This window comes from Macaca thibetana, chromosome 17 (genome assembly GCF_024542745.1).
Source record: "Macaca thibetana thibetana isolate TM-01 chromosome 17, ASM2454274v1, whole genome shotgun sequence".
Taxonomy (NCBI): domain Eukaryota; kingdom Metazoa; phylum Chordata; class Mammalia; order Primates; family Cercopithecidae; genus Macaca; species Macaca thibetana.
Window position 1 is genome coordinate 64,666,800 of NC_065594.1, and position 12,560 is coordinate 64,679,359.

The window sequence follows — 12,560 nt, forward strand, 5'->3', positions numbered from 1 at the left end:
TAGAGAAAAAACAAAACGAAAAAAATGAACAAAACCTCTGATAACTATGGGATTATGCAAACAAAACAAAACAAAGCTACAACTGATGGGGGGCACCCAAAATAGATGGGGAGCATGGACTCAAGTTGGAAAACATACTTCAGGATATTATCCAGGAGAACTTCTACAACCTAGCAAGACAGGCAAACATTCAAATTCAGGAAATTCAGAGAACCCCAGTAAAATATTCTATGAGAAGATCAAACCCAAGACACGTAATTATCAGATTCTCTAAAGTCGAGATGAAGGAAAAAAATATTAAGGGCAGCCAGGAAGAAAGGCCAGGTCACCTACAAAGGGAAGCCCATCAGACTAACAGCGGATCTCTCAGCAGAGGCCCTTCAATCCAGAAGAGATTGGGGACCAATATTCAGCATTCTTAAAGAAAATAATTTCCAACCTAGAATTTCATATTTGCAAAACTACACTTCATAAGCAAAGGAGAAATACATTTTTTTTCAGACAAGCAAATGTTGAGAGAATTCATTACCACCAGGCCTGCCTTGCAAGAGCTCCTGAAGGAAGCACTAAAAATGGAAAGAAAAAACTTACCAGCCACCACAAAAACACACTGAAGTATACAGACCAATGACACTATGAAGCAACGACATTAACAAGTCTGCAAAATAACCAGCTAACATCATGATGACAGGATCAAATTCACACACAATATCAGCCTTAAATGTAAATGGGCTAAATGTCCCAATCAAAACACAGAACAGGGCCAGGCAAGGTGGCTCATGCCTGTAATCTCAGCACTTTGGGAGACTGAGGAGGGTGGATCATGAGGTCAGGAGATTGAGACCATTCTGGCCAACATGGTGAAATCCCATCTCTATTAAAATATATATATAAAAAAATTAGCCGGGTGAGGTGGCGCATGCTTGTAGTCCCAGCTACTCAGGAGGCTGAGGGAGGGGAATTGCTTGAACTCCAGAGGTGGAGGTTTCAGTGAGCCGAGATCACGCCACTGCACTCCAGCCTGGTGACAGAGTGAGACTCCATCTCAAGAGAAAAAAAAAAAAAAAAAAAGACACAGGACAGCAAGCTGGATAACAAGTCAAGACCCATTGGCATGCTGTATTAAAGAACCCATCTCATGAGCAAAGACACACATAGGCTCAAAATAAAGGGATGGAGGAAAATTTACTAAGCAAATGGAAAGCAGGAGTTGCAATCAACGTTTATGACAACAGACTTTAAATCAACTAAGATCAAAAAAGACAAAGAAGGGCATTACATAATGATAAAGTTCAATTCAACACGAAGACCTAGCTATCCTAAATATGCACCTAATACAGGAGCACCCAGATTTATGAAGCAAGTTCTTAGAGACCTATGAAGAAACTTAGACTTCCACATAATAATATTGGGAGACTTTAACACCCCACTGTCAATATTAGATAGATTATCAAGACAGAAAATTAACAAAGATATTCAGGATCTGATCTCAGCTCTGGATCAAGTGGACCTGATAGATATTTACAGAACTGTCCACCCAAAAACAACAGGATATAAATTGTTATTGGTGCCACATGGTATTTACTCCAAACTGATCACATAATTGGAAGTAATACGCTCTTCAACAAAAACAAAAGAACTGAAATCATAGCAGTATCTCAGACCACAGCACAATAAAATTAGAACTCAAGATTAAGAAACTCACTCAAAACCACACAACTACATGGAAATTGAACAACCTGCTTCTGAAGAACTCCTGGGTAAATAATGAAATTAAGGCAGGAATCAGTAAGTTCTTTGAAACTAATGAGAATGAAGAGACAATGTGCCAGAATCTCTGGGACACAGCTAAAGCCATGTTAAGAGGGAAATTTATAACAGTAAATGTACACACCTAAAAGATAGGAAGATCACAAATCAATATCCTAACATCTTAACTAAAAGAACTAGAAAACCAAGAGCAAAAAAATCCCCAAAGCTAGCAGAAGACAAGAAATAACCAAGATCAGAGCAGAACTGAAGGAGATTAACCACATGAAAAAACCCTTAAACAAATCAACATATCCAGAGCTGTTTTTTGAAAAAAGTAATAAAATAAATAGACTACTAGCTGGACTAATAAAGAAGAAAAGAGAGAAGAATCAAATAGACAATTAAAAATGATAAAGGGAATATCACCACTTACCTCACTGATACACAAACAACCATCAGAGAATACTATGAACACCAAAAATAGACTAGAAAATCTAGAAGCAATGAATAAATTCCTGACACATACACCTTCCCAAGACTGAACCAGAAAGAAGCTGAATCCCTGAATAGACCAATAATGAATTCTGAAATCAAGGCAGTAATATATAGCCTACCTCTCAACAAAAAAAAATCCCAGAACCAGAAGGATTTACAGATTAATTCTACCAGAGGTACAAAGAGTAGCTAGTACCATTTCTTCTGAAACTATTCCAATCAATTTAAAAGGAGGGATTCCTCCCTAACTTGTATTATGAGGCCAGCATCATCCTGATGCCAAAATCTGAAAGAGATACAACAAAAAAAGAAAAGTTCAGGCCACAGACTCTGACGAACATCGATGCAAAAATCCTCAATTAAATACTGGCAAACTGAAGCCAGCAGCACATCCAAAAGCTTATCCACCACAATCAAGTTGGCTTCATCCCCAGGTTGCAAGGCTGCTTCAATATTTGCAAGTCAATAAACATAATTCATTACATAAACAGAACTGAAGACAAAACCACAATTATCTCAATAGGCATACAAAAGGCCTTCAATAAAATTCAACATACTTTCATGTGAAAACCTCTTAATAAAGTAGGTATTGAAGCAACACAGCCTTAAAATAATAAGAGCCATATATGAAAAATCTACAGTCAATAACATAGTAAATGGGCAAAAGCTGGAAAACATTCTGCTTGAAAACTGGCACAAGGATGCCCTTTCTGACCACTCCTATTCAGCATAGTATCAGAAGTACTGACTGGGGCAATCAGGCAAGAGAAAGAAAGAAAGGACATTCAAATAGGAAGAGAGGAAGCCAAATTGTCTTTGTTTGCAGATGACATGATCTTATATTTAGAAAACCCCATTGTCTCAGCCCAAAAGTTTTGTAATCTGATAAGCACCTTCAGCAAAGTCTCAGAATACAAAATCGATGTTCAAAAATCACAAGCATTCGTATACACCAACAACAGAGAAGCAGAGACCCAAATCATGAATTAACTCCTATTCACAATTGCTACAAAGAGAATAAAATACCTAGGAATACAGCTAACAAGGGAAGTGAAGGACCTCTTCAAGGGGAACTACAAACCACTGCCCAAGAACATCAGGGAGGACACAAACAAATGGAAAAACATTCCATCCTCATGTATAGGAATAATCAATATTATGAAAATGGCCATACTGCCCAAAGTAATTTATAGATTCGATGCTATTACCATTAAACTACTATTGACATTCTTCACAGAATTCACACATCTATTTAAAAATTCATATGGAACCAAAAAAGAGCCCAAATAGCCAAGACAATCCTAAGCAAAAAACAAAGAACAAAGATGAAAGCATCACACTACTGGACTTCAAACTATAATACAAGACTACAGTAACCAAAACAGCATAGTATTGGTACAAAACAGACACATAGACCAATGCAACAGAATAGAGAACTCATAAATAAGGCCACACATCTCAGCCATCTGATGTTTGACAAAAACAAGCAATGGAAAAAAGATTCTCTATATAATTAACGGTGCTGGGAGAACTAGCTGGCCGCATGCAGAAAATTGAAACTATACTCTTTCCTTACAACTTATACAAAAATTAACTCAAGATGGATTAAAGACTTAAATGTAAGACTCAAAACTATAAAAATCCTAGATGAAAATCTAGGCAATACCATTCAGGACATAGGCATAGGCAAAGATTTCATGATGAAAATGTCAATAGGAATTGCAACAAAAGCAAAACTTGACAAATATGATCTATTTTAACTAAAGAACTTCTGTACATCAAAAGAAACTATCATCAGAATGAACAGACAACCTACAGAACGGGAGAAAAATTTTGCAATCTATCCATGTGGCAAAGATCTAATATCCACAATCTACAAGGAACTTAAATTTAAAAGAAAAAACTAACAACCCCAATAAAAAGTGGGCAAAGGACATAAACAGACACTTCTTAAAACAAGACATTTATGTGACCAACAGAAATTTTTTTTAAAAAAGCTCAACATCACTGATCATTAGAGAAATGTAAATCAAAACCACAAATAGGTACCATCTCACCCCAGTTAAGAATGGGGATTATTGGCTGGGTGCGGTGGCTCAAGCACTGTGGGAGGTTGAGGTGAGTGAATCGCCTGAGGTTGGGAGTTTGAGACTAGCCTGACCAACATGGAGAAATCCCATCTCTAATAAAAATACAAAATTAGCTGGTTGTGGTGGCGCATGCCTGTAATCTCAGCTACTCGGGAGGCTGAGGCTGGAGAACACCTGAACCCAGGAGGCAGAGGTTGTGGTGAGCTGAGATCATGCCATTGCACTACAGCCTGGGCAACAATAGTGACATTCTGTCTCAAAAAAAAAAAAAAAAAAAAAAAAAAGAATGGTGATTATTAAAAAGTTAAGAAACAACAGATATTGGTGAGGCTGTGGAGAAATAGGAACAATATTACACCATTGGTGGGAATTTAAATTAGTTCGACCATTGTGGAAGACAGTGTGGTGATTCCTCAAAAACCTAAAACCAGAAATATCATTTGACTCAGCAGTCCCATTACTGGGTATACCCAGTATGGGTATACAAAGGAATAAAAGTCATTCTATTTCTATATAATCATTCTATTATAAAGATATATACACATATATATTCAATGCAGCACTCTTCACAATAGCAAAGTCATGGGATCAACCCAAATACCCATCAATGATAGACTAGAAAAAGAAAATGTGGTATATATACACCATGGAATACTATGCAGCCATAAAAAGGAACAAGACCATGTCCTTTGCAGGGACATAGATGGAGCTGGAATCCATTATGCTCAGTAAACTAATGCAGGAACAGAAAACCAAATACCACATCTTCTCATTTATAAGTGGTAGCTGAACAATGTGAACACATAGACACAGGGTGGGGAACAACACACAATAGAGTCTGTCAGAGTGGATGAGGGGAGAGAGAGCATCAGAAAAAAATATCTAATGCAGGCTGGGCTTAATACCTAGGTGATGGGTTGATAGGTGCAGCAAAACACCATAGCACACATTTACCTATATAACAAAACTTGCACACCCTACACATGTACCCCAAAACTTAAAATAAAAAAGTCTTTTTTTGTTCTTTCACCTAGCAATATGTTTTTAATCTTTTCTTGTTTTCTGTAACTGTAGTTTATTTACATTAAAATATAGTATTTTGTTTTTGCTTTCATGGTCTTGATTTTTATGAATTTATCATAGTTCATTTGCTTGTCTTGCTGATTTATTCTGTTATTGAGAATCCTCCACGTTTCTCATCTTGTTCTTTAAGGTGTGTTGATTAAAATTGTCCTTGCTTATTTCCATGTAAATTTAGAACCAGTTTAACAACTTTCACTCATATACCCAGAAAATGTTATTTAGATTAGAAATGCTTTTTTAAAATTTTACTTTTGCCTTACGCTTTTATCTCAGAGGCTGGAAATGCTTTGAATCTATAAATAATCTGAGGAGAATGAGGTATTTATAGAATTGTCTTTTATTTCATGTAACATGTCACACATCATCATCTATTTAGGTCAGGTAAAGTCACAGGGTCTAGAGTTGTTCATTATTGTCTTTGCACACTTTTGATTATTGATTTATCTCTTGTAATAATTTTAGAATTTTAAGATTTTATAATATATTTATTTTTTTGTTGCTACATATTTGTAGGTATTTCTCTATTAGACTTTTTTTTTTTTTTTTTTTTTTTTTGAGATGGAGTCTCACTTTTTCACCCAGGCTGGAGTGCAGTGGTGTAATCATGGCTCATGGCTCACTGCAACCTCTGCCTCCCAGGTTCAAGAGATTCTTCTGCCTCAGCCTCGGACTACAGGCGCACGCCACCATGCCTGGCTGATTTTTTTTTTTTTTTTTTTTTTTTTTAGTAGATACGGGGTTTCGCCCTATTGGCCAGGCTGGTCTTCAACTCCTGATCTCGTGATCTGCCGCCTTGGCCTCCCAAAGTGCTGGGATTACAGGCGTGAGCCACTGTGCCCGGCCAAATTTTGAGGTATATATCTGTCCATTTATCCTCTTGTGTTTTTATGTTTTTAGGATTCTTAGCAATGTTTTCTGTTTGTTTGTTGTTTTTCTTGATCAGAAGTACCCAGGATTTATGAAATTTGTGATTTCAAAATGATCAATACTGACTTTATTTGTTTATATGTTTCATGTTTTAATTTTATTAATAAATGCTTTTATCATTTTAAATTTTGTTGTACAGTAGTTTATTTTTCTGTTCTTTCATTGTGTTTCTTAAGATAAATATTTATCTCATTATTTTAGACTTTTTTCTAATTTATGATTTTCTAACTCTAGGTTTAACTGTAATCTATATCCTTTTATATATTTTGTGATTGCTATTTTTGCCTAATATTTTTCCATTTTCTCTGATATTAATAAATTTATGCCATCTTTATTTTGGTTAATTTTTATGTACTATACTTCTTCTGTATTCCTAGTTTTTAACCTTTTGTATTCTTAAATATTATGTGTGTCTCTTATTGAAAAACAAACTTTTCCATCTAGTCTAACAATCAACACATTTTAACTGGAATGTTTATTCTATGATGATATGATATAGGAACTCATATATTTACCAGTGTGAGACCACTTTTAAATTCACTAGGACTAAAATGCTATATTGCTTTATTCATTTTTTGTTCCATCTTCTTGATATTCTATAATTTCTTCTTTTTCCTACATTCTCCTTCCCATTTTAACTGAGTAGTATTTATTATGTTTTATGTTACCCTCCTCCCATTTAGACATGCTTTCAAAAATTATTTCAATGATTATTCTAACCAGAATAAGATACCAAAGGTTGAAGCCATGTAATATGAGTGACTTAGGATATTGTATTTTCATGTACCTTATTCTAATAGAATTACATGTTTCTGGTATGTTTTATACTTTTATATTTTTAACTGCATAAAGCCTTATTATTAAAGTTGTATACAGCAGCAGTCACAGCAGTCCCCAACCTTTTTGGCACCAGGGACCAGTTTTGTGGAAGAAAATTTTCCATGCACCAGCAGGGATGGTTTGGGGTAATTCAAGCATATTACATTTGTGTGCACTTTATTTCTATTATTTTTACTTTGTAATACATAATGAAATAATTATACAACTCACCATAATATAGAATCAATGGGAACCCTGAGCTTGTTTTCCTTCAACTAAACAGTCCCATCTGGGGTTGATGAGAGACAGTAGCAGATCATCAGGCATTAGATTCTCATAAGGAGTGCACAACCTAGATCCCTTGCATGTGAGGTTCACAATAGGGTTTGTGATCCCATGAGAATCTAATAAGGGTGCTGATCTGAGAGGATGTGGAGCTCAGGCAGTAATGTGAGTGATGGGCAGCAGCTACAAATATAGACGAAGCTTCTCTCATTTGCCACGCTGGTCACCTCCTGCTGTGCAGCCAGGTTCCTGACAGGCAACAGACTGGTACCAGTCAGTTGGCAGTTGGGGACTGCCGCTATACAAGTCAGCATTTACTTGCATTTCTCCAAATAATACTACTCTTCTTTTCTCAGTCTTTAGCTTTTATTTCTGCATTTTCATCTTGGATTATTTTTCTTCTTCTAAAACATCATCATCATCATCATTCTTCTTCTTCTTCTTCTTCTTCTTCTTCTTCTTCTTCTTCTTATTATTTATTATTATTATTATTTGGTACGACTGGTTTGTAACAAAATGCTACCTGGAAGGATAATTGCCAGCCCTGAGAGTGGTTATTCCTGTGATGAAATAATCTAATTAGAAAAGATGGTTCAAAATTTATCCCTTAATTACTGTATCTCAAGTTATGAATTGCACCAGTTGGGTCTTTGAAAGTATTCATTTTAACTTTAAATCACTGACCAGGGTTTTTGTTTTGTTTTGTTTTGTCTTTTGAGATGAAGTCTCACATTGTCACCCAGGCTGGAGTGCAGTGGCGTGATCTCGGCCCACTGCAACCTCTTTCTCCCAGGTTCAAAGGATTATCCTGCCTCAGTCTCCCAAGTAGCTGGCATTACAAATACCAAACCAGTGTGTAGAACCGAAGAAATATTTCATTTAAATCTTAGATAATTTAAAAGACAATGGTCACTGCTTTGAATTAATTTTTGTTCTGAAAGAGTAAAAGGTAGAATTGGCTCTCAAAAGAAGTAAGCAAACAACGTAATCCTGAAGAATTAGGTGAAATAAATAGAAATAATAAGGAAAATAAACAAATAAACAAAAACCCTGGAAAGGCAGATCTAAGAGACACAGTGTGTGAATAAAAGGAATTCCACAAGAGAGATAAGGATAATTGAGTAACACATTGCACAAGGATTTTAACTGGCAACTGAATGGATTAACCCAGTCTCTGGCAAATTTAATAAAAATTAAATGAAAATACATACATTTGTCCTCTGAAATTCCCAATATAGAGAAAAATAGGAAAAAAAGTATTTCCAAACTCTGTGTGTGTGTGTGTGTGTGTGTGTGTGTGTGTGTGTACCACGCACGTGCGTTGGAATGGAAAGAAAAGCAGCCTAAAAGCAGCCTTCTCTAATCAACGTTGACATTTGTAATCAAGGACGAGAGAAGGCAGTGGAACAATGTTTAAAGATAAATGTAATAGACTTTTGAGGTATCATACAAATCAAAGTCTAAAATGTACAGATTCATAGCATAGTTTAACATTCCTTTCTGATTTAAGGACGGTGCTTGTAATATGCTGAACAAAAGACAATTGAAAGACAGAAGACATTCCAGAGAGGAAAAACCAAAAACTTCCTGAAGCAGGAAACAATAGTGAGTACTGATTGTAGATGACTTTTCCTATTAATGAGAATACACACGCACATAGAAACACACACACCGGGGCACACACACGTTATTCTTGATACAACATAAGAGAATTCTTTTTAATTAACCTAAAATTAATTAAGCCTTAAAAACTATGACGATACGGCCGGGCGCAGTGGCTCACGCCTGTAATCCCAGCACTTTGGTAGGCTGAGGCAGACGGATCACGAGGTCAAGAGATGGAGACCACCCTGGCCAACATGGTGAAACCCTGTCTCTACTAAAAATACAAATATTAGCTGGGCGTGGCGGCACGCGCCTGTAGTCCCAGCGACTCAGTCCCAGCTGTGGCAGAATAATCGCTTGAACCCAGGAGGCGGAGGTTTCAGTGAGCCGAGATCGTGCTACTGCAATCCAGCCTGGTGACAGAGTAAGACTCTGTCTTAAAAAAAAACAAAAAGATGACAACAGAAGCTAGGATTTTATTATTAGTTAGAGTATAGGGGGAAAAAAAATTCTAAACTCTCTGGCCCAGCAACTGCTTCACAGAAGATTCCCAATAAATTATAGCTATGAAAAAAGCAATCACAATGGAGCGCCTCTGTGTGGCAATGACAGATATCATCTTCTGGGTAAAGAGGGTGACTAAGTATATATGAAAGGCAGAAGGACCTCTTTAATTTCTTTTATCTTAGGAGCAGTGGTCTCTGTAGGTATAACCTTGTGGCTTGCCCTTGGGAATGTCTGACATTTTAGATAATGTTGACAGGGATCTGCAAATTTTATGATACCCATATTGTGTAAAATAAAGTTCTAACCCCAACCATTAAGGGCAGCAAAAATATAGCAATAGGCAATGAGAAATGTAGATTTTTAAAAACTCAGTTTCAGGCTGAATATTCAGAAAGGTATTTTTATAACCTATAGATAGCTAAATATTACATTGACCAAAGTCTTGCCTTGTATATACATATACATTTATATACACATACATAGCTTACAAATCTTATAATCATATATTTATTTAGCTTACATATCTTACAATTATATATTAAATATACTATGTATTATATAACATATAATAGTACTATATATTTGTATATAGTACAATATATAATATAATATATATGTATAATATATGTATAATATATAAAAAATATATAATATATACTAATATACATAGTTATGTATATTATATAATATATTGTATATAACTATATATAATTATGTATATTAACATATGTTAATATGTTATATATAATATATGATATATTATATATAACATGTTATATATAATCATATATAGTTATATACAATATATTATATAATTATAATATTTATAATTTATAATAATTATAAAAAAAAAAAATAATAATATATATATATATATATAACTAGATATAATTATATATAGTATATTATATACAATATATATTATATATTATTATACATATATTACATATACAATATATAATTGTAAGATTTATAAGCTATGTATGTGTATATACATGTATATGCAATCACACATACTAGATGTATACTCATAAATGTAGGTTTTTAGATATGATTTATAAATTAAATATAATATATAAAACTATTGAATTTAAATATATATATATTTACTTACATGTATTTTTAATTCTACAATAATGGTTATTCTAAATTTAATTCTAAATTAAATTTGCCTACGGTCACACAGGTAATAAGAGGCAAGATTTGAACCCTTGCATTTGGCCCCAGAATCCCTGCTATTAACCATTGTGCTGTAATGCCCCAATTATAACAATAAAAATAATATTAAACATTTATTGAGTGGTTCTTATGGGTCAAGTACTATTCTAAGGATTTTTAAAACTTATTTAATTCTCACAACACTCTTATGAAGGAGATATTGTGATTATCAACATTTTTCAATTGGGGAAATGGGGAAATTTTGGTTATATTTAAAAATTTGTGTTATTTAAGCTTTGAATTTAGATCCAGTTAGACTCATACATATCTCTATTATATGGAACCAGATCAAGATTACTGATTAGAATTCTGAATAATGTCTTATTCTTGCTGGATGTATTACTTTTACAAAATAATATGAGCAAACACACATTATCGGATAAGTAAAATGTATAAAGAAAAGAGGAGAAAATGCAACAGTCTTTTCTATGATTCAGTTTAGAGACAGAGATTCAATAGCAAATGATCAAGTCCATATCTCCCAGTAAGTACAATTCAGATACACTGTCACTAAAAACGTTCCAGCCCTATCTTTTTATTCTCATACCTAGAATTAAGCTAAAGCCTTGAATTGCTCCCCAATGGCCACTTTAGAGAAGAGCAGAGGAATCCACTTACATACTAACAGTCTCTTGAAAAGTCAGGGTGTTTAATTAATCGATTTAATCTATTCTGTGATTCCTCTGAGCCCATTTTGATTAAGGTTGAATGCAAATAAATTATTATGAAAAGAACCTCAGCTTGTTAATGCCAAATATATAGTCAGTATTATTAGGGGAAAAGTTGAAGCTGTAAATTAAGGTAGAATTGAAAAATGCACTCAGTGACCTTGGAAAACAACACTAATCAGTCACTGTGCTTAGTTTCATTGAACCAAAAAAACCAAAATGATTCTCAAGATTGTGCTTTTGGAGATCACTAATGGACAGGAGCTGGCCATGAGATTAAACCCATTTGCCATCCTGATTATATTAATGTGTCCTTGATTTGGCACTGTTTTTAAATGTGTCACTCATTATTTACTTATATACTCAACTATTGATTCATTGTAAATTTCAGAGGTACTGAGAATTAAAAGCAATGCAAAGGTGTTTTTTTTTTTTTTATTCAAGTGGACCATGTAAAACCAAATCTCTTAATGTTTTTATCTGCACGGTCTCTTATCCCAAATAGGTTTTTCCCCATTTCTGCATGCCAAAATCCAACCACTCATTCAAAACTCTCTTTTATAGTAGATTTTCTTAAAGCTTTTTAGGCTCCTCCTCTTTTATTTCACAGTGGTAGCGCTCAACTTTAGAGCTAAAACAAACTTACTCTACTTACTCTTTGATGATGTATTTATATTTTCATTATGTAATATCATTTATATTTCTTCATGCATTTATTTACTTATTTATTTGTGAGACTATATATATCTATCAGACATCAGGCTTTGAGAAAAAATTTCATAAATAATTTATATTTTTATATATCAACTTATGTTTATCATGGTGCCTTTCAAAAATAAGATGTTTATTAATATTGACTGAATGGTATAGAAACTCTTTGAAAAGAGTAAGTTTCTCCTATTGACCCACTATGTAGTTGGACTCTGTTCAGTGAAAATGTCTTGAACAATTCCTACCTAATGAACCCAGATAATGAAGAAAATTTAAGGTTCAAGAGAGTTCAAGTCAAATACTCAAATAATTTGTGGCAGCAACAATAGCCTTGGTATTACAATGATTCTATAGATAATGTTACAATATAGCAAAATTCAGCCAAAAATATTACTTGAGG